Source organism: Macaca thibetana, chromosome 11 (genome assembly GCF_024542745.1).
Source record: "Macaca thibetana thibetana isolate TM-01 chromosome 11, ASM2454274v1, whole genome shotgun sequence".
Lineage (NCBI taxonomy): Eukaryota > Metazoa > Chordata > Mammalia > Primates > Cercopithecidae > Macaca > Macaca thibetana.
Genome location: NC_065588.1, coordinates 109,823,914 through 109,851,888, shown reverse-complemented (window position 1 = coordinate 109,851,888; position 27,975 = coordinate 109,823,914). Strand labels below are relative to the sequence as shown.

The 27,975-nt window shown below is 45.7% G+C and overlaps 1 long non-coding RNA gene across 2 annotated transcripts; it reads left to right on the top strand.

Moving 5' to 3' along the window:
* Positions 1–253: 253 nt before the first annotated feature.
* LOC126931536 (uncharacterized) lies at positions 254–26,007 on the top strand. Of its 2 annotated transcripts, XR_007717865.1 has the most exons (4): positions 254–633; positions 4,250–4,331; positions 4,810–4,938; positions 25,873–26,007. It is a non-coding gene; the product is annotated as an uncharacterized LOC126931536 (long non-coding RNA). The 2 variants fall into 2 exon arrangements; XR_007717864.1 differs by lacking the exon at positions 25,873–26,007 and having other exon boundaries at positions 255–633; positions 4,823–4,934.
* The last annotated feature ends 1,968 nt before the right edge of the window (positions 26,008–27,975 follow it).

Sequence of the window (27,975 nt, the reverse complement as noted above, 5' to 3'; positions counted from 1 at the left end):
TTTGCTGTATGAGTAACTCAGGCTAAATGCAGAAGGTAATTTGCCAGCACTGGAAGAGGATTCAAATGCAGCTGTGGCCTCGTTTTTGGGGAAGGTGATGACCTTGAGTGGTAGGGGGGGTACTTCAATTTCACCAACCAGGTCTGGCCATCCTCCTATAGATGGGTGCAAAGGCCCAGGAGTCAGAGGGCCTCTAATCACAGTGTGGCCCTGGGTGGGTGTATCTTTTGAACCTCAGCTTCCCCATCTGTACAATGGGTCTGATTTCTGCCACCATGGAGGAGCAAGTGAAAGGCGCGTGTGTGCGCGCGCGTGTGTGTGCAAGCCCCTAAATTAAAAAAGAAAGGAGAAGAAGAAATAGATACAGAGATAGAGAGAGAGGGAGAGAGACAAATAATCAGAGGCAGAGAGAGAAAGCGAGGAAGAACCAGAGGTAAAGAAAAAATAGACACAGAGATAGAGACAGCAAGAGAAAGAAGACAGAGAGAGATGATCGGAGGAAGAGACAGAGAAGCCAGAGACAGAACAGATAAAGGAGGCTAATCAGAGACCCGAAGACAGAGGGGTGGACAGGCAGCCTCCAAGCCCCTCCGCCCTGCAGCTAGCTGGCGCCCCCGACAGCCCTTCTAGCCAGTAAGAGCCCCCCACCCCTCCCAGCCTGTGCACCCCCTTCTTCCCTCCCATCCGCCTACTCCCAGCGCCCCCTCTCCTAGCCTGCGCCCCCACGCCCTGCTCCAGGCTCCCCCATCCAGTTTGCGTCCGCCCCCTCTCCCCGGTGGCCTCCCTCCCCTCCAAGCCCTCCCCATCCCTCCAGTGCCCCCTTCCCTCCAGTCCCTGTTGCTTCCCTCCCCCCACCCCCCCAACCCCCCACCCCTCCACCCTTCCGAACACGGCAGGGTTTTCTGGCGCCTTTGTGGCCGGCCCCGAAGTGCGCGGCGACAATGGCGGGGTGACGGGGGTTAATTCGCGCGCGGAGGTAGGACGCGCGGGCGCCGGGCCGAACAATGCGGGCGGCGCGCCTTTGAGGGCGGCCATTGTGCGCTGTGTGAAACGCGAAATCTGTTCCTCTGCGCGCCCAGATGCGGGCGGCCGGCGGGGAGTGGGGGGCGAGCCGGGGGCGGGGGGCGCTGCGCGTTTGAATGGGCTTTAACCCCCTCCCGTCCTCTGCGTCCTTGAACTCGAGCTGGGGAAGGGGTGGGGGTGGGGTGGTGGGAGCTGGGGAGGAGGGGAGGGCAGGAGGTCAAGGTTCTCCTCCGCTTGCCCTGATGTGCTGTGTGACCTGGGCCAAGTGCCCGGACTTCTCTGAGCTCCACCTCCCCACCTGACAACCAGAGGGTGCACCTGGCGCCGGGCGCTCAAGCCTGTGGCCCAGGCCTGTAATCCCAACACTTTGGGAGGCCGAGGTGGGAGGATGGCTTGAGCCCAGGAGTTTGAGACCAGCCTGAGCAACATAGTGAGACCCCCTTCTCTACAACAAGAACAGCAGCAAAATCGCTTCTTGGCCTTTTGGCTAAGATCAAGTGAAGAACAGCAGAACAGCTGAGCATGGTGGCAAGCACCTGTAGTCCCCTACTTGGGAGGCTGAGGTAGGAGGATTACTTTGAGCCCAGGAGTTCAAGACCAGCCTGGGAAACATAGTGAGATCCCTTCTCATATATTAAAAAAGAAAAACGAATGTATATGTATAATATGCATGTAGGTATGTGTGTGTGTATGTGTGTATATATGTGTGTGTATATATATGTATTTATATAAAATGCTTGCCGGGTACGGTGGCTCATACCTCGAATCCCAGCACTTTGGGAGGCCGAGGCAGGTGGATCACTTGAGGTCAGGAGTTCGAGACCAGCCTGGCCAACATGGTGAAACGCCGTCTCTACTAAAAAATACAAAAATTAGCCAGGCATGGTGGCACATGCCTGTAATCCCAGCTATTCGTGAGACTGAGGCAGGAGAATCGCTTGAACCCAGGAGGCGGAGGTTTCAGTGAGCCAAGATGGCACCATTGTACTCCAGCCTGGGCTACAGAGCAAGACTCCGTCTCCAAAAAAAAAAAAAAAAAAAAAAAAAAAAAAGCTCAAAACCAGAGGACTGGAAGGGGTCTCACAGATGACACGGAGAGAAGCTGGCCTCAAGGTCACACAATGTCAGCCCTGGCAGCACAGTTCTGGTCTATGGGTTCTGGGGTGCCCAATGAGGCCAGGCTGGGACCCCTAACCTGTCCTTTCACATAGAGAGAAACACTCAGACAGGCTCCACCAAGGTTAGGCTGTGCGACCTTAGAAGAGAATCAGTCCCCTACCTTCTCAGTTTCCTGCCTATGCAGTGGAGAACGTTACACTAGATACCTTAGGAGGCCATTGTGACCAGTAAATGGGTCAGCCATCTAGTGGGGTCTATGCATATAGGTAAACATGATGCATAATAATAACATTTACTGAGCCCTTACTATGTGCCAGAAACTATTCTAATCTTCTGATATATATTTTATGATATTCAAGCATTCGCTGAATGTTTATAATATATCAAACATTTATGGAACTCCATTATTTACTGGCTTTATCACTTAATCTCGTAATGCCTCTGTTTACACATCTATAAAATGGAGATGCATAGGGCACCATGAATTCCTTTCCTTCCCTTCCAGATGCCTCGATGCTGGGCTCTGGCAGGTGTGGCCCCTTTTCTCCCATCCACCCTTGTCCCTGGGAGTCCCTAGCAAGGTGATTCCCATTCATTCCCCTGTGATGCATTCCTCCTTGGAGAATTTCCCCAGGTGACATGACTCAGCCCAGGTTCCCTCCTCCTTTTCCTCTCTCAGGTACTGCTGACCAAACCCCTAATAACTGAGAAATGGGATCTTCCAAGGATAGGGTGAGAGGATCCCTTTTGAGGCACCTCATGCCTTGCGTCGGAGAGCATGTATATCTCTGCTGGTGTTTTTGCTCACATTCCCCCGTGGTGTGTGAGATGGAGGTGATTCTTCTAGAATCGCAGCCAAAGAAATTGAAGCTCAGAGAAGCTAACTGGAAGATGCTTAACCTTATCTGGGGTTATGTTCCCCTTTAAGCATTATGTAAGCTCCAGACCCTCTCCCCAGAAAAATACTTGTCTACATTAAGAACGTTTTGTTTGCAGCCTCGGGGCTCCCATATTCCCCCCAGCTCCCCTGAAGCTGAAATTAGAACCTCGTTGGTAGCAGAAAGGATCCAAAGCTGGAATGCAGGCTCTGCCTTGCTGTGGGCTCTCAGTATACAGCAAATTTGTTGTTTTCCTTTAGCAAGCTTCTAAGTCAGGCTTTTTTTTTTTTTTTTTTTTTTTTTTTTTTTTTTTTTTTTTTTGGGATGGAGTCTTACTCTGTTGGCCCCCAGGCTGGAGTGCAATGTTGTGATCTCAGCTCACTGCAACCTTCGCCTCCTGGGTTCAACTGATTCTCCTGCCTCAGCCTCCCAAGTAGCTGGGATTACTGGCACACTTTGCCACACCTGGCTGATTTCTTTTGCTATTTTTTTTTTTTCCCCAATAGAGACAGGGTTTCACCATGTTGGCCAGGCTGGTCTCGAACTCCTGGCCTCAAGTGATCCACCCACCTCGGCCTCCCAAAGCGCTGAGATTATAGGTGTGAGCCACCGCACCTGGCCCTAAGTCAGGCTCCTAAACATCCATGGCATTCAGAATCAGGGTGTTAAAAGTCAGATACCCAGCCCTCATACCAGGGTTTGATATTGGGCTGCTCTGAAATCTGTCTGGGTCAGACATTTGTGTGTTTCATGTGCCACCGCATTGATGTTGATGCAGGTGGCCCATGGGGTGTGTTTTGAGAAACCCTCGTCCAGGATGTTCCCACTGGCTTCTTGTCCATCGTCCTCACTTCTGGCTTCTCCTTTTCCTCGCCCTGTTTTGACATCCTGCCGTTAGTTCCTAGTCTAGTTTACGTCTTCTGAAAACCCCCTTCCCAAAAGAAAGGCAAAGCCAAGTCTCTGGGCTCCCCGAACAGTGCTGTCTCTTCCAAGCAGAGAGTGAGTGGGGCTCTGGAAAGCCCTGAACTCTAGGAGCAAGGAAACAGCAGCGGCCAGCAGGTGCCTACAGGGCCCCACGTGCCGGGATGGGTACAGATGGAGGGGCTCTGGGCTGGGGGCAAGGGGCAGATGCAGCCACCCCTGGGGCCTCAGCCCTCTTGTTATCTCTTCATTGTCTCCTGTCTCCCCAGCCTACCCCCTCGTCAGTTGCCCTTCTGTCATCTCCACAGGGTCCCCCTCGGCCAGCAGCCCAGACCTGGAACTCCAGAGGGAGCTTGTAAGAGGGTCCCCACAGGTTTCCCTGCTCTGGGGGTGAGCAGAAGGGTAGGGGCTGTGGGGTGGATGGGAAGGAGGGAGCCCGGGTGGAGAGGCCAGGGATGGTGGGGGGGTGTCAGAGTCTATAAATCACGCCCCACTGTGCTCCTGTTTAACATACACTTCTCCAACGAGTTGTCAGTGAAACCGTTAATTAATTAGCTAATCCTGCAATGAAGTGGATTCTAAATGGTTCTCCCCCTCGAAGCCTCCCATTTAGATAATTGCTGCTGAGGGATCTTTTGTGAGAGTCATTTTTTCCAACAGGGACGGGCCTGGAATACTGAGGGAGATGAATTTAAAGAAGGGGTCAGCGTACCGTCCCCAGAGCTCCTAGGACAGGGAGACTCTTTTCTTGGCCCAGGAAAAACGTAAAAGGGGGTGATTGGGGAAGGACAAGGGGTAGACAGGGGGTACTGAACTTTGGTGTTTGGTGGTTTGTTTTTGATTGAGATGCTTTGCAATTCTATGAAAGTATTCCTGGCCAGGGTCCTGAGACAGGTAACAATGTTGATGCTGCTGCTGATGATGCTGCTGCTGCTGCTGCTGATGATGATGATGATAGACACCAGATAGGAAATGCTAACTATAGCCCAGGACCCAGGTACGTGCGTCATATTCATGATCTCATTCACCCTCTTCACAACAACCAATAAGTAGGTGGAATTATGGACACTGGGAAAACTTAGATCCAAATGGGGGAGTGACTTGCCCAAGGTCAAAGAGGTGGCAGAACCTGGAATGAAACAAAAGTGTCTGAGCTGGGGTTCACACTTTTAAAAATTATGGGATTTTATGGGAATATCTACTCCTATGCCAGAAGGGACACTGAAGCCATTGGAAAGGAGTATGGCCAGCTTGAATCACACAGGAAATGTAAGGACTATTTGATACATGAATGAATGGGTGAATGAATGAATGAATGAATGAATGAAACCCAAACCTTGTGACTTGTGACTCAAGGTCCAATAACTTGGCTGATCCTCTGTTGATGCTGACTTGGTGTAATGAAGAAAGCACATGAACATGCCCGAGTGGGAACTAGTGACTTTTACCTGCCCAATATCCCTTCTCCTTTGTGGTGCCTGGTCCTCACCTGGTCTCAGTCCTTATGTTTTCAATGAGGCTGACCCTACCCTGAAGCTCCAAGGGAGAGACATTGCCCAACCGTGGCCAATCAGAGTATATTTTCTACCACAAGCTCTGTCCCCAGGCATAATGGATTATCCAGGGATGGACATGTGATCCAAGCCAGGACAATGAGACAAGTCTAGACTTTTTGCTGGAACTATCAGAGAGAGAGAGAGAGAGAAAAAAAAAGAGTGTTCTCAATTCCTGGGATTGCTAAACTAATGTAATGTCAGTTTGCAGCTTCTGGTAGCCATTTTTGTTGTTATTGTTTGTTGTTGTTGTTCTATTTTATTTTAAAACAAAGATGGGGTCTCCCTATGTTACCCAGGCTGGTCTTGAACTTCTAGGCTCAAGTGATCCTCCAGCCTTGGCCTCCCGAAGTGCTGGGATTATAGTACTGGGTTCATACCCAGCCTGTGAGCCATTTTGCCACCAAGAATGGAGCCACAAAGAGTAACCACTATATCTAGCAACACTGAACCCCTGGATTCAGCTATGCCTGAAGCCTGCATATACCCAGAGTTGTTTTCCAGTTACATAAGTTTTAATTGGTGTGGCAGATGCTGCTGGTCACCTATCAGAATTCATTTTCCCTTTCCAATGCTATTGGCATTTCGTATAGCAATGCAGCTGTCTGAAACACTTGTTTGTACTTTTTGTACCTCTAAGGGGCCATGTGACCCAGTTCTGGGTAATGACTCCTTGGGAGAAATGTCATTCTCAAATAAAAAGACAAGACCCTAAAAGAAAGCTCTTCGCCCTTTTGCCTTTTTCCTGCCTGAATTACAAATGCAATGCCTATCTTTGGATTTCTTAATACTTACAAAAAATAAACACTTTGCTTATTTAAGCTACTGTATTTGCATTTCAAGGAAGTATAATTCTAACTGATAGAGTGGGGTTCCTGATTTTGCAACTGAAAAACTCCTGCCTGATATGCTTTCTCCAAGAGATGTAAGGAATGTGAAGGAAGAAACTGGTAGGATGAGAAGAAATTGCTTTGACTTCTCTATTTGCTCCAAGATGATCACCTACCTTGTTCACTCATCTCTATTACCTAGCAAAGATAGCAATCTGGAAGGACCATAAATTGTAGGTAGATGGAGAAGAAAATTGGCCTTTAGCAAGGACTGGCTCCAGGCAGTATTTCAAAATAGGAAAGGTGGAAAGGCTGTGGAAGAAACATGTCATATCTCCATCTACACAGGTACAAGAACCTGCCATCTAAGCAACTCTCAGCACAACTTATTGGTCCTGTGTCATACTCTGTAAAGGACCCATCATCAACCAGATGTTGGCCACTTCATTAAATTGCTCAGTACCTCCATGATACTGAGGGCTCATGGGTCCAGGGGAACCAGGCCTCACTGCATTTAGGGAGACCTGGCCTGTGATGGAGCCACATGAAACTGCTGATCTTCAAACACTATTCCAGGGCCAGGTGCCAGAGCCTGGCTTTAATCCAGAGCTGGACTAGTCAGCCCCAGGAGAACCTGGGACAAAGCTGGTTGCACTGGGATCAAGTGTGAGGAAGGTAGACTGATTGGCTTCAGCTTCCTCAGAGATTCTGCAAGATTCTGCAAGAGACCTAGGCAGAGACCAGACGCAGATTCTGCAAGAGACCTAAGATTGAATCTTAGACTCTTGGAGCAAGAGAATTTTAAAAACTAGCTCAAGAGACATTTAGAACCATATTATTTTAGAAGACTCAACAATAACATCTAAAATTATAGAATTCAGCCAGGCATGGTGGCTCACCCCTGTAATCCCAGCACTCTGGGAGGCAAAGGCGGGCAGATCACGAGGTCAAGAGATAGAGACAATCCTGGCCATCATGGTGAAAACCCGTCTCTACTAAAAATACAAAAAATAGCTGGGCGTGGTGGCACATGCCTGTAGTCCCAGCTACTCGGGAGACTGAGGCAGGAGAATCGCTTGAACCAGGGAGGCAGAGGTTGCAGTGAACAGAGATCATGCCACTGCTTTCCATCCTGTGTGGCAGAGTGAGACTCCGTATCTAAAATATTAGACCAATAAACTCTAAAATTCTAGCTTTATAGGAAACTTAGAACCACAGAATTTTAGAACTAGAGAAAGCTTTAAAAATGAAACTCCTTTTAACCTTCAGTTTTAAAGAGAAAATTTTAAAACCTTAGTTTTAACTAGGTAATTTTGAACTACTAATTTAATTAAAACCTAAGTAAATCTTTAGAATTAAAAAATTCTAAAATAGTAAACTAATTAATTTTGTAAGTACTAGATATAGGGTGTCTCACGTCCTTGAAATTTCAGAATTATGTTAAGAACAGGGAACCACAGAATTTTAGAATATTAAACTAATAGAATATTAGAATAAAATGTAGAGAGTGTGAGAATTACTGAATTTTAAAATCTTAGAATTACAGATTTTTAAAATCCTAAGATGTTAAAGCCAAGAGGACTCTAGAGCTCATTCTTTCTTTCTTCCAAAGGTAGCAGTTCCTTCTCCAACAATCTCAAAAGGGAATTGCCAACTGAAGGCATAACTACAACTAGGCTGGCACTGAATAGGTGTTAAATAAGCACAAGCAAATAAGAATTTTTTTATTGTAGAATCACTAGAAGGAAAAAAAAATACAATATATAATTTCCAAAACAGTAAAAGGAACAGTGATCTCAATCAATTCAACAGAAAGCAGAGAAGGGAAAAGGGGAAGAGAAAATAAAAAGTATAGTAATCAGAAACACACACACATATACCACAGTATAATAAAGTGTAGTAATCAGAAAATAAGAAATAAAATGACAGAAATAATTATAACCACATAACTTACAATAAATGTAAATGGTCTAAATGTATCCATTAAAAGATTGAGATTCTCAAGTCAGATAAAATACAAAATTAGCTATATGTTGTTTAAAGAAATGACGGAACGTGTACAACTAAAGGGGTTAAATGAAGTACAAGGCAAATACTAACAAAAACAAAGTTGGTGAAGCCATATTAATAACATACACAATGGAATTTAAGCAGAATGACATTAAAAAGAGTAAGTGTCCAGTGAATGTTTGGTGAATGAATGAATACTTATTGCCATCCAGAAATGGGAGCTCACTACCAACCTGAAGCAGCCTATTGTGTTGCTGTAGTAAATTCTATCATGCCCCCATCTTATTCTCCAGAACCTGTAAATACATGGCAAAAGGAATTTTGCAGATATAATTAAAGTTTCGCCCTTAAGAAAGGGAGATTATTCTGGATTACTCAGATGGTAGATATAATCTAATTATATGACAAATTAAGAGCAGAGAATTTTCTCTAGCTAGAGTCAGGGAGATGTGGCAAAAAAAGAAATCAAATTTGTCTCCACCTGCCTGAGCATGGTGAAGCATGAGAAAAATGCCATCTGCTTTTGCGGTGGAGGGGATGTGGGGAGCACATGGAAAGCATGGGAAGGAATGTGAGCAACCTCTAAGAGCAAATACAATCCCTCAGTGGACAGCCACCAAGGAAATGAGGACCTCACTCCTACAATGGCAAGGAACTGCATTTGTCCAACTACATTAATGGATTCCCCTCTAGAGCCTCCAGGAAGGAATGCAGCACTGATGACACCTTGATTCTGGCTTTTTGAAACCCTAAGCAGGGGACCTGCCAAGGTCATCTGAACTATGACCTACAGAACTATGAGAAAATCTATTTGTGTCATTTTACGCCGCTACGTTTATGGTAATTTGTTAGGCCAGCAAAAGAAAATGAATATAGTTGCTATCATTGTCAGGAAGTTTGGCTTGCTGGAACAAATCTACCTTCCAGCCATCACTATCTTTGAACCCACTTTTGCTCTCTTAGACTACCCGTGATTCCCACTCACTCACCCACCCACTTGGAGATTTTTGAACATTTTAAGTCAATGATCACAGCCCTCTAGGACATTTCTCTCCTCCGAGCAATTTATAAGAATCAGTTTTCAAACAGTTCTCCAACCTGAAATGTGCTCCCATATGTACTCTCAGACCCTTGCCATCATAGGGCATTGCGTCCTAGCCAGTTCCTCAAGAACAGCTTCTCTGATGGCTGTCCTCAGCTCAAACTTTTTCAGTGACTCCCTATGGCTCTCAGATGAAAGGCCTCCAGTTCTTTAGCTTGGCATTCAAGGCCTTGCCCCACCTGCTTTTCTGTCTTCAGTTTGCACTCCTCCAGCTGTCTCTCCAACAAGCTGATAGTTTTCATATACCTGCGCTTTTGCAAGTGATATTTATCCTGCCTGAAATGCCTTCCCCAGTGCCTTTCTTCTAAAGCAGTTGACATCCTATGTCTTGTTCAGAGCCTAGCTCAGATACCATCCGCCCCTTCGTCATTCCATCTAGGATGAGTCTGCTAGACTTGGTATCTGGGACACAGTAGGCATTCTAAATACTTGCTGAATGAATGGCAAACTCATCACTGCATCCTTTAGTTGTACGCTTTCCATGTTTGTCATGGTTTAGCAGGGCATTCTGCCCTGCATTTTTACTCTCATTTGCACTCTGGGATCCAGGCCCCTGGGCAAGCACTATCTGAAACATTGCTAGCAACTATGATAGAGGAAAAAGAGAACATTGCAAAATGTGTACTGTCTCTGAGGTCTTTTGCCTGGAAGTGAGCCATTGCTTCTGTTCACATTTCACTGGTTGAAGCAATGACCATTCTTGGGTTCAATGGGGCAGGAAAGTGCAACCCTACCATGCATGTCCTTGGACGAAGAGAAGGAATCAAATATTTATGAACAATCCTGATGACTACTCCACAGGTTTACTCTTCCCTCAGATTTTAGCTCAAGTATTGCCTTCCCAAAGAAACCATCCCTGATCTCCTCGACCAAGTCAAACCCTCCTATTTTTGATGCGCATGGCATCGTGTTTCTCACCTCTGTGACACTTTGCCACAGCTAGAATTTCACATTTACTTGTATAATTGCTCGAGTAACTTCCCTCTCGAAACCATAAGCTCCATGATGGTAGGGATTACTACCTCCTCAGTCTATGGCTTGATGCCTGGACAGTGGCACCCAATAAATAGGAATGAATAAATAAGTGAACAAAGAATGAAAGACACCTCTCCATATCCCCTCTTATTCATCTGACATCATCTCTCCTACCTCATTCTATGGCTACTGTTTCTATTGTGCTGTCCTGTTAGAAAATCTTAGAGGGTACATTAGTGACATGGGAGAATTCTCTGCAGCCCCTCCTGGCTCACTGTTTTCTACACTTCCCTTGGAGATGTGCTAGACTGCACTAGGAGCCAGAAGCTGTGAATTTCAGCCAGATGAAATTGGGAAAGTCCTTCTCATCTCAGAGCCTCTGTTTCCACATCCACAAAATGAGAAGTAATCTCACTAGTTATAACTCCAAAAGCAATCCCAGCATAGCTATAGAAATGTAGATGATTTGTTTTCTTACTACCATTCCTTGGGCTGTGGCTACATGCTGGGTGTCATCCCCAAATCCAACATAGTAGGAGTGACTGGTAGCACCATTGTTCACATGAGGAATTGAGTTAAGAGGCTTGCGTAAGATCACACAGGTAGCAAGAGGCCCAGTCAGGACTCCAATGAGCTTGTTGACTCCAAAACTCCATCTTCTGCCACTAAACCCCAACAGTCTCTCTTTTGCTTCTTCAAGAAGCAGCACAATGAGTGGAAAAATGCAGGAACTTGATAGGCCATGTGTGAATCCTACTTCTTCTTGACTTCACTGTGTGACCTTGGGAAAGTGGCCTGACCTCCTAGTGCCTCAGCTTCCTTCACTGTAAAATGCGGATAGTGACAGTACTCACTCATGAAGTTACTGGGAAGATTAAATGAATTAATACATACAAGGTCTTAAAAAACAGTGGCTGGCACAGAGTTCACACTCAGTAAATGTTCCCCCTTGTTATTATTACATCACCCTCTATCCCACCTCCACCCAGCAGCCTGCCACATTCCTGTCTCAAGTTCTGCCTTGCCAGGTGCAGTTCCAATGGCAATCAATGTAGACTTGGTTTTTTTGGTTCTAAAACTTCACTGAAATTGAATTATACATGGTGAACTCCTGTTTCTGGCTTCTTCAGCTTCGTATAATGTTTTTGAGATTAATCCATTTTGTATGTGATATAGTTTGGGTATTTCCCCCCCCCATCTCAATTTGAATTGTAGTCCCCCATGCTGGAGCTGGGGCCCGGTAGAATGTGTTTGGATCATGGGTGTGGATCTCTCATGGCTTGGTGCTGTCTTCCTGATAGTGAGTTATCACTACATCTGGTCATTTCAAAGTGACCCACCCTCGCTTGCTCCTCCTTTCACCATGTGACGTGCCTGCTCACTGCTCACCTTCTGCCATGACTGTAAACTTCCTGAGGCCTCCCTAGAAGTCAAGCAGATGCCAGCACTGTGCTTCCTGTACAACCTGCAGAACCACGAGTTAATTAAACCTCTTTTCTTTATAAATTATCCAGTTTCTGGTATTTATTTATAGCAATGCAAGAATAGCCTAATACAATATGCATCAGTAGTTTATTCATTTTTATTACTATATATTATTATATTACTACTACATATTTACTGTAGTATAATAGGTATTATACAATATGCTATAAGTTATGCTATATAGTATAGTATATATTGTAGTGTAATATATACATTATATATATTGTATTAGTCTGTTTTCACACTGCTGATAAACTCAATTTGCAAAAGAAAAAGGTTTAGTGGACTCACAATTCCATGTGGCTGGGGAGGCCTCACAATCATCACACAGAAAGTGAAAGTCACGTCTCGCATGGTGGCAGACAAGAGAAGAGGATGAGAACCAAGTGAAAGGGATTTCCCCTTATAAAACCATCAGATCTCGTGAGACTTTTCCACTACCCTGAGAACAGCATGGGGGAACTGCCCCCATGATTCAATTACCTCTCACCAGGTCCCTCCAACAACACATGGGAATTAAGGAAGCTACAATTCAAAATGAGATTTGGGTGGGGACACAGTCAAACCATATATAGTATGCAGTAATAACTATATTATACAATAATACTGTAATATGTAATATATACTTATTTATACATAATATTATAATTATATAGCATTCCATCAACAATTTGTTGTTTTACCCCCCTGTTAGTGGAATTTGGGCTACTATAAATATTTTTGTACATGTTTTAAGCAAATAAGCATTCATTTCTCTTGGATATCTACCCAGGAGTTGAATTGTTGGACGAGATAGCGGACGCACATGAACACCTCTCTAACACACACACTCACCTCCCCTCAGTGATGATGCTGCCAGCCCCAGCCCCAAAATCATGGCAGACAGCAGAGTATTTAACCATAATATCCATTTCTATTTTATTTTCAAAATCTTATATTTATGGCAAGAGATGCTGGTAAGTTTGTAAAGTTTCTTCTGAAAGTAAATTTAAATTCTAAAGAAGGTAGATTGTACACACACACAGTCAAATGATTTTCTACAATGGTACAGGCAATTCAATGAAGAAGAGATCATTTGTTTCAACAAATAATGCTAGAACAATTGAACATCCAAATGCTAAAAATAAATACATGAATCAATAATAACAAGAAGAGGGAAGACACAGACCTTATATGATTCACAAAAGTTAACTCAAAATGGGGCCAGGCACAGTGGCTCAGGCCTGTAATCCCAGTACTTTGGGAAGCTGAGATGGGTGGACTACTTGAGCCCCGAAGTTTGAGACCAGACTGGGCAACATAATGAGACACTGTCTCTACAAAAATAGAAAAATTAGCCAGGCATGGTGACGCTCACCTGTAGACTCAGGAGGCTGTACTCAGGAGGCTGAGGTGGGAGGATCACTTGAGCCTGGGGAGGTCAAGACTGCAGTGAGCCATGATCATGCCTGTACTCCAGCCCGGGTGACAGAGTGAGATCCTGTCTGGAAAAAAAAAAACAACTAAAGGCAAAAGGAACTGTATGCAAGCACGGTATTCTAGTTGATAAGCTTGTTTCCCACAAGCATATGGGTTAACAATTCTGAAACCACTATACATGTATACTGGAATTAAACAATTAAGCAAATGGAAGACAGATGGTGGGAGCCAGAATTCTCATTGTCGGAGTGAAAAGTTTCAGATAAGCAAGGGGAGGAAGCTAAATGATCCAAGTATTATACATCAGCATTGGTGACATCAGTGTGAACTCTTGTTCAGCTTAATATAGATACTGATAGATACATATAAAAATAGAGAGAGACACTGCCACAGTGGCTCATGCCTGTAATCCCAGCACTTTGGGAGGCCAACGCAGAAGGATCACTTGAGCCTGGGAGTTCAAGACCAGTCTGGGAAACACGGTAAGACCCCATCTCTAAAATAATTTAAAAATTAGCCAGGTAGATTATTATACACCTGGTGATGCATGCCTGTAGTCCCAGCTGCTCAGGAGTCTGAGGTAGGAGGATCACTTAAGCCCAGAAGGTTGAGGTTGCAATGAGCTATGATCACACCACTAGACTCTAGCGTCATCCACAGAGTAAGACCCCGTCTCAGAAAAAAAAAAAAAAAGAGAGAGATAGAGAGATGTATGCATGCCTACATTTCGTTGCTCTGTCAGCCAACAGGGCCTTGACACAACATCCCAGAAGCAATGAGCACAGTTTAGTGCCCAGATCTTGTCTTAGTACTATTCCAAGAAAAGGAACCAGGATTCCTTGGAGAAATGGCTCATTCTGGAGTTGGGGAAGGAGATATACAAAATGAGCTTGGAGCATCTTGTCATGCCAGCAAGTAATAAAGTGCTCAAACACAGACACAGACACACACACACACACACACACACACACAGAGAAAGAATAATGAGACCATGTCAATGTGATACAGTATCCAACTGAAAGAGCTTCCAATGGCCAAACCTGAAACAATTTGAGCAACAAAATTAATAGAGTAGAATTGGATTATGACCCAAAGTATAAAATAAATATCCATGAGTTCATACTGACATAAACAAATAACTGATTGAATAATAAATTAATGGGTGAGAAAAGGCAAATCGCCATGCAGAAAAATTCCAAATAATTTATGTAGATACTCAGCCCTCAGGGAAGTGAAGCATAACTCCTTGCTTCTTTCTTTTTTTTTTTTTTTTTCCTGACACAGGGTCTTGCTTTGCTGCCCGGGCTAGAGTTCAGTGGTGTGATCTTAGCTCTTGGCAGCCTCAACCTCCCAGGCTCAAGCGATCCTCCTGCCTCAGCCTCCAGAGGAGCTGGAACTACAGGTGCACAGCACCATGCCCAGTTGATTTTTTTAATTTTTTTTTAGACATGGGGTTTCACTGTATTGTCCAGGCTGGTCTTAAACTTCTGGGCTCAAAAGATTCTCTTGCCTCAGCCTCCCAAAGTGCTGGGATTACAGATTCTAGCCACTATGCCTAGCCAATTCCCTGCTTCTTAAGAGTAGCCTGCACATAGTGACTTCTTTTTGAAGAATACTGTATGGAAAGAGTGGCAAAAGAGTAACTTTAGAGTGGAGAAACCTGACAAACACAACCTCAGGAAGGTGATCAAGGTTAGTGCCAACAATGGCATGTCATGATGATAGTGGACATACCCTTGATATGATGTAATGAGAATGGCAATCCAGCTCTGTGGTCTTCCTCATTAAAGCCCATAGCCCTGGGCTAGTCATTAGAAAAACATCAGACAAACCCTAATTGAGGGACATTCTACCAGATACCTGAGCAGTACTTTTCAAAACTGTCAAGGCCATCAAAAATAAGGAAAGCCTGAGAAACTGTCACAGCCAAGAGGAGCCTCAGGAGACGTGAGAACTAAATGTAACGTGGGATCCTGGATGGATCCTGGGACAGAAAAAGAACATTGGGTAAAAACTGGGGCAATCTCAGTGAAGTACGGACTTTAGTTAATGATGACAGTGTTTCAACATTGTTTCATTAATTGTGACAAATGAACCATTTAAGATGTTAATAACAAGGGAAACTGAGTGGGGTTATATAGGAAGTCTCTGTACTGTCTTCACAATCTTTCTAAGTCTAAAACTATTCTAAAATTATACATTTATTTTTTGAAAAGGAGAATGAATGTACAAATGTCCTGATGGATACACAGAAATCAATAAACAAACTGGTGGTATATCCATACAACAAAATACTACTCCTCCATAAAAAGGAATGGGCCAGGCGTGGTGACTCATGCCCATAATCCCAGCACTTTGGAAGGCTGAGGCAGCAGGATCACTTGAGGGCAGGAGTTTGAGATCAGCCTGGGCAACATAGTGAGACCCCATCTCTACACAATTGTTTTTTTAATTAGCTGGGCGAGATGGGGTGCTCCTGTAGTCCCAGCTATTCAGGAGGCTGAGGCAGGATGATTGCTTGAGACCAGGAATTGGAGGCTACAGTGAGCTGTGGTTGCACCACCGTACTTCAGCTTGGGCAACAGAGTAAGACCATCTCTAAGCAATAATAATAAAATTTTAAATAAATTAAAAATAAATAAAAATAAACGAACTATTGATGGGATGAACAATGATGAACATTGATGATTCTCCAAAGCATTATGCTGAGGCAAAGAAGACAGACCAAAAAAAAAGAAAAGGAGTATGATTCCTTTTACATAAAACCTTAGAAAATGCACAAACTCATCTGTAGTGACGAAAAGCAGATCAGTGGTTGCCTGGGGATGGAAGAGAGGAATGAGAGGGAGGAATTACAAAGAATAAACTTTTGCAGGTGACGGATATGTTTGTTGCCTTGATTGTGACAATGGCTTCGTGGTTGTATAATATATCAAAACTTACTCAGCTGTACACGTTAAATAAGCGCGATTTATTCCGTGTCAATCACACCTCCGTAAGGCTGTTTTTAAAAGGAAGTGTCTATAGAGAAGCATATTCAGAGAATAGTGGTATGTATGGCCTGAGTCTATGGGGGAACTGTCAGGGTGGCCCCTGATGAGCAAGTCTAGGGAAAAACCCGCCCTCATTCAGAAGATCCACTCCCTGCTTGTGGTACCTCTGGTGGTTAATTCCTCTTCCCCGGGGGCGTCCCTGGGAAACCAGGCCTCATTAGTTGAGGGCCCGGCCTCATGGAACTTCATGTTTGTTAAAGATTAATGGGGTGTCTCCTGTGCAAGAGCTGAGGGGTCTCCTGGCCTCGTTTCTTCCAAATCAGCCCCCTGCCATGACTCATCATCGGTTGCAGAGGAGCTGGCTGCGGCCGAAGACAGCTGAGGGAACGGGGCTTGGTGGAAACTAATGGGCCTCTTCCAGCTTCCCTGCAGGCCTCCAGATTTCCTCTACAGACCAGAGAGGGAGAGGAGCTGATGGGTGGAGAGTCCTGGTTTTTGTTTGTGTGTGTGTTTTGCTTTTTGGTTGTTTTGTTTTGTTTTGTTTCATTGAGACAGGGTCTCACTCTGTCACTCAGGCTGGAGCGCAGTGGCACAATCACAGCTCACTGCAGCCTCAACCTCTTGGGCTCAAGCGATCCTGCCACCTCAGCCTCCTTAGTAGCTGGGACTACAGGTGCCTGCCACCACACCCAGCTAATTTTTGTATTTTTTGTAGCAACAGGGTTTCACCATGTTGCCCAGGCTGGCCTCAAACTCCTGAGCTCAAGCAATCCACCCACTTTGGCCTCCCAAAGTGCTAGGAATACAGGCGTGTGCCACCACGCCCAGTCCCGGGTTCTTTTTTTAACACAACCATCCAAAGCAGTTGTTTCCCCCTTCAAAGTGTTTATCCCAAGGATGCTGCCATGTTGCAGGACACTGGGAATGACTCCTTGGTTGATCGCATCATCAGAGAGCAGCAGAATTTTCTTTGGCATATCTCCCAATGACACAGCGGGCCTTCCTCTGAGCGATGGATTCCATTTCCGGAAACAGCCATAGATCGATAGTGCCAAAATGCCTGCACCTTGGCCTTCATAGCTGAGCATATCTGCAATTACTTGCTTAATGACTGTGAGCTCCATGAAGACTGGGTCCTTGTCTGGTTTTTTTGCCTATATTCCTAGTATCTAGCACTGCCAGGCACATAGTTAGTGCCCAGTAATTGCTTGCCAACTGAATAGATGAATGGATCATCTCTCTATGCATTCAAAATCTATATGGCAGCTGACAGCTCTCTCCAAGTCCATTGCCATCACCACCACCCTGGTACAAGCCCACCCCCCATGGTTTCTCACCTCCTTGCCTGGCACTATCCCTCAGCAAGCCTGCCTGCCTCCTGTTTGTCCACACCTACTCAGGGCAGCCAGTGAGCTTTGCAAACTGAAACTAGATTGCATAATTTCACCAACTCAAAACCAACCAGTGGCTTCCCTCACACTCAGAATGGAATCCACACTCCCTTCCCTGGCCTGTAGAGCTTTACCTGGTCCAGCCACCTGTCACCCTCACCTGTATCCCTCCACCCCTGCCTAGTCTTACACTGTCTCCCTCGGCTCACTCCTCTCCAGCCAGTCTGGGCTTCTTGCTGCTCCTCCACTGCCCAGAGCATACTCCTGCCTCAGGGGTTTCCCTGACTGTTCCCTCTGCCTGGAGCTCCCTCCCCCAAAATGATTTCAAGCTCATAATCCCCCCTCAAGGCCCTTATGCAGGTTTCCTTCTCTCTGAAACCCTCTTCCATAGACCGATGCAATTTTGATGTGATATTTTTAAAACTCAAAATGAAAAACCACAACAAAAATTATGCTGAACCATGTGTCCAGCAACAGATAAACAGATAAACAAAATGTGGTCTATCCATGCAAAAGAAAATGACTCAGCCATAAAAGGGAATGAAGCACTGACACGTGCTACCACATGGATGAACCTCAAAGACATTACACTCAGAAGCCAGACTCAAAAGGACCGCAGATTGCATTTCTATGACTGCACAATAGACAAATGCGCAGAGACAGAGGCAGATTAGCAATTGTCAGGGGAGAGGGAAGGAGGACTGGGGAGTGACTGCTGAGTGGATAAGGTGTTCCTTTTTGGGTGATGAAAATGGTCTGCCGTGAGATAGCGGTGATGATTGCACAACATTGTGAATACACTAGATGCCACTGAATTGTTCGCTTTGAAATGGTCAGAATGGATTTTATGTTATGTAAATTGTATTTACACTTTAAAAATCTATGATGAACAAGATATCAACATTTTAAATAAAGACAGGGCCTGTAACAGTGCCAGGCTGAACCATACAGAGCCTGAGGGGGAAAAAAAGTCAGTTGTACTGGCTGAGCTCACATAACCCATCTTCCAGGAGGGCTTTCTTGGCCACCTTTGCTAGCAGCACTGGCTTTATCACCCTGTTTTGTTTTCTTCACCTTCTCGAATGGCCTTGTTGATTTATTTACTAACTGCTTTTTTTTCTTTTTGCTTTTTTTTTTTTTTTAATTAGAAAGAGTCTTGCTCTGTCACTCAGGCTGGAGTTCAGTGGCACGATCTCAGCTCACTGCAACTTCCGCCTCCTGGGTTCAAGCAATTCTCCTGCCTCAGCCTCCTGAGTAGCTGGGATTACAGGCACCCGCCACCACTCCCAGTAAATTTTTGTACTTTTAATAGAGACGGGGTTTCCCTCTGTCACGTTGGCAAGGCTAGTCTTGAACTCCTGACCTTAGGTGATCCGCCTACCTTGGCCTCCTAAAGTGCTGGGATTACAGGCATGAGCCGCTGCGTCCGGCCTCTAACTGCTTTATTATATCAGCTTCAGGAAGGCAAGAAATCATGCTGGTCAGGCTGGTCATATGCACTGCTGTTTCACCAGCACCCAGCCCTCCCTGACACACAAGGGATGCTCAAAAAATACCGGATGGATGGATGGATGGATGGATGGATGGATGGATGGATGGATATGAACTGGAATGAATTGGCTTCCTGAATCTTGGGGGATGGATGGGACCGAGACCAGAAGGGAGGAGAAGAACTCCCCAAACACACTCAAGGTCAAGAAATAATTGAAGCCCCTCTCCTACATCCCAGAATCCCAGCACTAGAGGAATTCCGGTTAAAGATGCTGTCCCAGAAAACCAGAGAAGCCTTCTCTCTCCCCACAGATATTCTTGGGACTTTGTGTTGGGAGGAGATCTCAACTCTGCGCCCCGAGCCTGTTTGGTGGCCATGGGGACAGGGAACTGTCAGCGGAGCTGATGAACAACAAGCTTTGCTCTGGGGGCTCCAGCACAGCCCAAGAAACCAGAAAATTAGCGATGTTTGCTGAGCAAACATTGCCGGGTGTGGAGAAGCTGCTGGCGGAGTGTTTAACACATAGCTTGTATTTGCTGGCAAATATCCCCACCCTGTCAAGCCCCTCCGATGGGGCTGCTGGTGCACAGAGGATGGGGGAGATCAGGGAGGGCTGCAAGGGTTCCCAGGAGAGGTTCCTGCAGGGGCAAGGAGGGAGGGAGGAAAGGGGCTCCACAAAGATTCGCCCTGTCTTAAGGGGCCCGACAAGGCTGGGAGGACACCAGGGGCCTCATTTGAAGGCATGGGGAGAGTCCAGTCACTCGCCCCTGCCCCAGCCAAGCCAGCCTGAGGTCCACGTAACCTTAGCAGGTCAGAGAGATAGAACCCTTCAAAGTCACTCACTCACTTTCTTGCTATGTGACAGTGGACAGGTTACAGAGTGTCTCTGAGCCTTGGCCTCATCATATGTAAATAATAAAACAGCTGATATTTCTACATTGTCTAATATAGGTGCTAACTTCTCTGTGCCTCAGTTTCCCCATCTGTAAAATGGGGACAGTATTAGTGCTGTCCTTACATTTTTAGTTTTCCTTTTTATTAAAAAAATGTAAAAACCTATCAGAAAGTTGCAGGATCCGTGAACTCTTATCTGCATACTCTTATCTGTATTCCCCGGTTGCTAATATTTTGACACATTTGTTCTCCATATCAGTTCATCTACCTGCGTTCCTATCTACTTCATTTTGTTGAGCCATTTGCAAGTGGTAGCCTTGTATCCCCTCACCATGAAGTTCTTAGGGTGCATTTCCTAATCACAGCATCACCACCATGTAATTATCCAATTCAGGAACTTTGACTTTGCCACGATTCTCTTATCTAACATACATGTCATATGCTTTGTGAGAAATAAATGAGTAATATTTTAAAGCCCTTAGGACAGTGTCAGGCACAGAGTAAGTGCTCAGTAAATATCTTTTTTTTTTTTTTTTTTTTTTTTTTTTTTTTTGAGACAGGATCTTATTTTGTTGCCCAGGCTGGAATGCAGTGGCACAAACATTGCTCACTACAGCCTTGACCTCCTGGGCTCCAGCAATCCTCCCACCCCAGCCTCCTGAGTAGCTGAGACTACAGGTGTGCAGCACCACACCTTGACTAATTTTTAAAATTTTTAAAAGACGGAGTCTCACTATGTTGCCCAGGCTGGCCTTGAACTCCTGGGCTCAAGTGATCCTCCTGCTTCAGCCTCCCAAAATGCTGGGATTACAAATGTGAGCCACTATGCCTGGCCCAGTATTATGAATATTTAAATCAGTGCTGTTATGTTGTTACTGTTGCTGCTGTTGTCACTTGAAGCAGAGGGGTCATCGCCATTACTGCCTGTGACCTGGGCTGGCACAGGCCCCTCCCCCTCCAGGCCCTGCCCCATTGCTGTCTCCTGGGGTCTGGTCACAGTGAAGGCCCAGAGGGCAAATGTCAGCAGATGGATTCCAGCACTTGAGAAGGTCTTCCAGGAGTCCAAGGTTTGACCTTTCAGGGATCACGGGGTTTCCTGTATAGAGCCTCAGGTCACATCTTCCAAATAGACCCCTAAACTACCCACCGCCAGGGTGAAAAGGGAGGAGCTCAATTCTAGGAAGGTACCAATGCTGCACGAAGACCAAGCACACACCCGAGATGTGGGGCCAGGGAAGGACTGACACAACCCTGCTGCCAGGATGCTGGGTTAATCCTGGGGCTGGACTTCAGCCTCCTCTTCTGCAAGATGGCAGGTGGGCAGAGGATAAACTGAGGTTCCTGAGTTCACTCCTCTCCTTCTGGAGTCCCTTCCAGATCATAGATCCACTGCATACCTGAGACAGCAAATGCTCCTAGAACTGAGGAGAACCTACAGCCCCATCAGAACCCCCTCTAAATCTACATTGCACCTCCCCCCATGTCCTGAAAGCTCCTTCCTCCTCCTGCCTCCTTACCTGAAAGAAGGGCCCAGCCCCAGGGACAGGCATCTGGAGTTGCCCCAGCTTCCTGCTTTCACTGTGCCTACCTCCATGTATGTATCCAAGAGCCTAATCAAACCCCAATGCTTTTAATACCCATTGCCTGGTTTCATTAAAACTGTGGCTTAGTTTCTTTTAGAACTTTTATTCATTCATTCATTCATTCACTCAGAAAATATTTCTTGGGCACCTACTATGAACCAAGCCCTGTACCAGGCATTAGAATACAGGAACGACAAAGTATGTGTCCTCATTAAGATGATGTTCTAGTTGGGGATAGAGGACAATGGATCAAACACAATAATAATAATAATAATAGTAATAATAGCAATAATTGTTAACACTTCTCTACTGCTTACTCCATACCAGGCAGTGTTTGGAGCACCTTACATATATCATCTCACTTAATCAGCATTACAGTCTCATGCGATGGGTACTAATATGCCCATTTTACAGATAAGAAAAATTTGACACAGAGAGGTTAAGAAACTGCCCAAAGTCACACAAAAAATGAGGGAATTCCCTGCAGATAGTGCTGAGAGTTACAAAGGAAATGGAAAGGGGATGTTCTAGGAAGTGACTGACTGGGAGATGACTTTGGATTCACTGATCTGAGAGAATAACATTTGAGCAGAGACTCACATGATGCGAAGGAGCCTGCCATGATCTGGGAAGACAGTGTTCTAGGCAGAAGGAACCGCAGGACAAAGAGCCCATAGCAGGAGAAAGCTTGGGGCATGCAAGGAACAGAAGGAAGGCTGGCGACAGGACCTTCCTTCTGCAAGAGAGGCACAGAGAGGACAGAGTTGCTCTCAGCAGCTGGACTGACTTCCTGCATCCCCATCATTCCCCCTCCTCCATCCCTTCGCTGCCCCGTGCCCATCAGTTTAGGGGACCACCTTGTGCTCAGCCTTCCTCCCCAGAGGCTGCCACCAGCAGCCTTGCAGGACTTGGGTGTCCTTGACAAATTGCTGCCATAGTTTGTATTCTTTATCACCAACAGCCTTCTGACTCCTCCCAGAGCTCCATCCAGCCCAGAGGTGACCTCAAAGAAGCCATAAGACCTCTAAGCCACGTGTAGAAGACAGCCTCAGTCCCCATGGAGGGATGGCCCCTGCTCCACCTTTACACAGAGTCCTCAAGTTTTCGGGAGGCTCTGGACCCAGTTCTTTTCTAGGAAAGCAGCTTCACCAATGGATGCTCAAGTCAAATTTTAGGAGCCTGGTTCTTCCCCAGCCCTTGAAAGGAAAGTAGAGAAGGAAGTCAGAGAAAAATCTGATGGGGTAGGCAAGTTATTCTCCCACTCTGGAGAGAAATGATACTCATGGGACAACCAGGTGGCAGTAAGAAGTGGCCCAGGAACCAGACATCCAGGTATTAGTGTCTTGTGATTTTGATTTGCATTTCCCTGATCATTAGTGATGTTGAGCATTTTTTCGAATGTTTGTTGCCAGGCCTGATTTTGTATGGGTCCATGATTTGTGCATTTGCTCCTGGACTCAACAATTCAGTGTTGAAAATTTCCTCACACTGTATTTTCTTCTGCTCACCAAATCCCCAACTCCCTATGCTTGGGACTTTTCCCAAAAACCTGGTTATTTATAAGTCTGCAGGAAGATCAAGACCATCATATAGCTAATTTAAAAAAATTGTTGAGCACGTGTTAAGTATTTTGTTTCCATTATCTCCTTTAATCCTCCCAATAGCAAGATGAGGAAAAATGTTCTCTTTCAACCCCTTGCTAACTTCACATATATTTATTGAGGCCAGGCACAGTGGCTCATGCCTGTAATCCCAGCATTTTGGGAGACCAAGGTGGGCAGATCACTTGAGGTCAGGAGTTCAAGACTAGCTTGGGCAACATAGCAAGTCCTCATCTCTACAAAAAATAAACAAAAATGAGCTGGGTGTGGTGGCACACACCTATAGTCTTAGCTACTCCAAAAGGTGGGAGGATTGCTTGAGCCCAGGAGGTTGAGGCTGCAGTGAGCTATTATTGCACCACTATACTCCAGCCTGAGCAACAGAGCAAGACCCTGTCTCAGAAACAAACAAAAAACATTTATTGAGCACCTATAGCATGCCAGACACTATGGTTAGGCAGTGAACGTACCCAGATCGTGCCCTCAAGAACCCATAAACAGAGAGTTGTAACTCAATTTGACAAGTGAGGGGAAAGGGCCCATGGGCTCTAGGTTCAGAAAGGGCTGATACCCCAGGAGGCTCCAGCACCTACTGGTTATGTGACCTTGGGCAAGAAATGATGGGTCTCGGAGCCCCAGTTTCCTTGACTTTCAATTGGGAGGAAACATATATCCCCTTCTTAGAATGATTGTGAGGATTCCATGAGATAACACATGTAACATAGTAAGTGCTCAATAAATTTTATTATGGTTGCTAAAAGGGAACTAAAACAATTCTTTTTGGGCTGGGCACAGTGGCCAGACCTGAAATCTCAGCACTTTGGGAGGCCAAGGCAGGAGGATCATTTGAGGCTAGGAGTTTAAGAGCAGCCTAGGCAACATAGCCGGACCCCTCTCTACCAAAAAAAAAAAAAAAAAAAGGTCTTTTGTTTTGTTTTGTTTTGTTTTTAATTAGCCAGGTGTGGTGGTGCACAACTTCAGTCCCAGTCACTTGGGAGGCTGGGCTGGGAGGGTTGCTTGAGCCCAGAAGGTTGAGGCTGCAGTGAACTGTGATCACACCACTGCACTCCAACCTGGGTAGCAGAGAGACTCTACCTCTAAAAAAATAAAAAATTAAAATTAGAAAATTTATCTTTTCTCTCATTCAATGGGTTTTATGCAGGTGACACAGATTCAGGAGGTGGATGAAAGCAAAGAAAGCCATCAGCGTTGCTCTCTGCCCATCCTAGACCCTTATTGGTTCGGTGATCCCAGGAAGCAAGAAAGAGGGACCTGAGTAGGGATGTACCTGTCCTCTATGCCCAGCAGTAGAATTACTGGGGCATGAAGTATTTGTAGACTTAATCTAAGTCATGCCAGAATGTGCTATGCAGCTGGGTTCCTGTGTCCCCACGTCCTCACCAACACTTTGTATTTCTCAGGTTTCTAATCTGTGTCAATCTCATAGTTAGCAAGCAGTAGCTCTGCAATGAAGTTGTAGGAGTATTTTTTATATTTAAGTCTATCAGCTAACTTAGGAACAGTCTAGGGATCAAAGGGAAGAAATCTTGTTAGAAAATGGGAGATGCAAGAGGGAAGTGCAAGTCCTCAAAGGGAGGCTTTCTGAGGAACCCCGATTTATAGAGAAGGGCAGGAACCCATGGAGGCTGAAGCTGCCTTCTTGCCAGCCATCTGCTCCTGAGTTGATGGTTCTCTGGAAAGGGAAGAATGCCTGTAACTGAGTTCGTACCATCTCCCTCTCCCAGAGGCTGGCACACAGTAGGCATTCATGGTTTGCTATTGAATGAACACATGGGCATAGAATGAGGCCGCAGTCTTGCAATCTAAAATATAAGCTCCAGGCAGGGGAATGCAGTGAACTCCACTTTCCTGATCTGAAAACAAAATCTCCCAGGGTCCCCTGGAAGGCTGTTTTTCAGGAAGAAGAGTGGAAAGTGCCTATTGATTTTCCTTTATCACGAAGTGATAAATTTGCTGATTGACATCATGTAACAATGACAAGCACACAGGAGTGTGTGGGCCCTGAGCAAACAGAGAATATTCTGCAAGCAGGCAGTGAGCTGCAGCCGGCTCGAGCAGGTTCCCAAGAGCCGACCAGCGCAAGTACAGGAATTTGGCAAGCCGGGTGTTCAACCATCCATTAAAAATTAACTTAAATAAGGTTACGATTAAATCAATCATATTAAAGCAAAGATAATAAACACTCCAAACTCACCACATCCTGATTATTTGTCTAAGTTTTACTATGATCTGTGCTTCTGAGGTTATTTCTATCTATCGTTTCTGGGTGGTAGAACTACTCTATAACGGTATGCGACTGCCTGTCTCTTCCAAACTCTATCCGGTGATGTCAGATGGGAATATTTACACTGAAGAAATTGACAAACTCTGCAAATCAGGGTTTCTTTGTAGAGCCGGCTGTTAAATATTTTACCAACACCCCACTGCCTAAAGCCCTTGTGGTGGCTGGAGACACACTGTCCTTTTTGTTTGCCTATCTAGAAGCACAGAGAGGGAAAGAACCCTTGATTTATTTGTGTTGGGGCAAGGTGTGGGAGATGGAAACAATGCAGAGAATCAAATGCCATACTTGTGCCCCACAGCAGCCAGGAGGGAGAAGCAAGCTACACCGGCTTTCAAAGTATCCATCCATCCGTCCTCCTCCACCCCTACTAAGAAAGGCCAGACATTATCCCTGCTGAATCTCCACCATCTTCTCCTAACCACTCTAACCGCCCCACGTCTTGCCGACAGTTTGCTGCAGGAGAATGAGACAGTGTTTTTCGTCCTGAGAATGACTCCCGATAATTGGGGCTCCTACTTGCTATTTCTCTGCCTTCTATTTTGCCCGAAAAATGCCTCACAGTAATTGCCCATCCTCTGGCACGGAGAGGGAGCCAGCCCTTCTGCCGTTCAAACTCCCAATTGGGCTATTATCGCCCCGGCCCACTTTCCCTTAAATGGCCCTGCGCCGATTTGTCGACATTTTGAAGAAGAGAAACTCATCTTTCTCAGCCTCAGACAGAAAGAAGAGAAGATGGGAAAGCTCGTTTTATCTTTCTAGGATGCTAGGCAGTGAGATTGCTTCTCTCGCGTGCTCTCACTTTTTATGTTTTCAATAAAAAGATGAGCTAATTTGTTGTTCCCATTTCATAGATGGGGAAGCCAAGGCTGGTAATGGACTATACACTTACTCCCCTAATGAAAGTAGGATTGGAGGCAGAACCATTTTCAGTGATTTACAGGCACTTAGACATTCTTACCTTGAAGGCTCCTCCCCGCATCATTAACAAACCCACTAAAAGCACAACACACCCATTTCCTAGAGCTGGTTTTGCTATAAAAAAATGTTTGAAAGAACTTTTCACATTTTCCTTTTGTAAATTGATTGTAAGGAACTCACTGAATCGATGGTTTGGTAGGATGGCTCAGCCATTCCACCGGTGCTGGTAGAGTGAGAAAATCTCAACTCAAACTAAAGAGGGACTTTGTTTAGGAATATAAATGGGTGATAACGACTATTTTTTAAAGAGAAAGACAAAAATTTAGGAAGATGGTTACTTCTTGCAAGGAGGGAGGGTGTTAGAATCAGTGTGTGCAGTCAGTGGAAGTTACTAGCACGTTCTAGTGTTGGGATGGGTGGCTGGTTCACAGGTATTCATTAGGTTATTGGGAAGGAGGGAAGCAAGGTGAGAGGGAGGGAGAGGGAAGGAGGTCATGAATGGAAAGAAAAAGAAAACCTGCCCCGCAAATTGTTTTTATATGCAATGAAATTTTTATGAATGTCAAATTGAACTATTAGGGCAGTTGACATAAAATGCGTTGTGTAGGCTTGCAATCAAGCACTTATTAATTTTGAGTTGGGGGTTTTCTTTTCCTATTTTGCAGCCAACCCTTTTCCTCTAGGTCTCAAACCTTTTCCTGGTTGCTGAAAAGCCCCAGCGAGGGCCCCAGACCCAGCGCCTCTGGTACCCTCGGGATGCTCCGCTGGGATGTACCCAGGAGGTCTTGGGGATTCTGACGGAGACTGAAGGCCCCTGTATCGTCTCCTTGCACGGACGTTTCTCTGGGACCCCTCCTGCCCCTTTCAGGAATGCTGACAAAGCCCACACCAGGTCTCTAATGTCTCTATCCCTCCTGTCACAACCACACAGACACACCTTCAGACATTGTCTCCTTCCACACGCTCGTGCTGGCATCAGAGCCTTTCTTCTCCAACCAAGGCAAAGCTGAGACCAAGGGGGTGCAGTCTTAAGCCACGGGTCTCCCCTGGCCTGGCTTGGGGGTCTGGTCCCAGAGAAGCTCCCTCTTCTCCCTCTTCCCCTTCCCCTCCCCCTGATTCTCCAGAGCTTCCCCCTTCGGTGAAAGAAATACTTTGCGAGGATGTTAGGTCTTTGTTGGGGAGGATGAGGACGAAGCATAAAGGGTCTGAAAAAGTGAAATGGGGTGTGTGGGGTGGAGAGAGGGAGGGGGCAGCGAGGGGAAGAGGACGGATTCTCCGTATCTAAAAGGGAATTAAAGTGCTTTTGCTGGAGTGAAGAAATCAGCTGAAGAATGGCCCGAGAACAAAAGCAGAAAGTCTGTGGACAAGCCCGGCTGAATAGGGCCCGATCCCCTTAAGTTTGTAAGCCCCCCTCCCCCGCGCTTTAAGCCTTCCTTACTTACTTCTGCTGAGAACAAACGCCAGGGAGGAAAACACAGCCAGG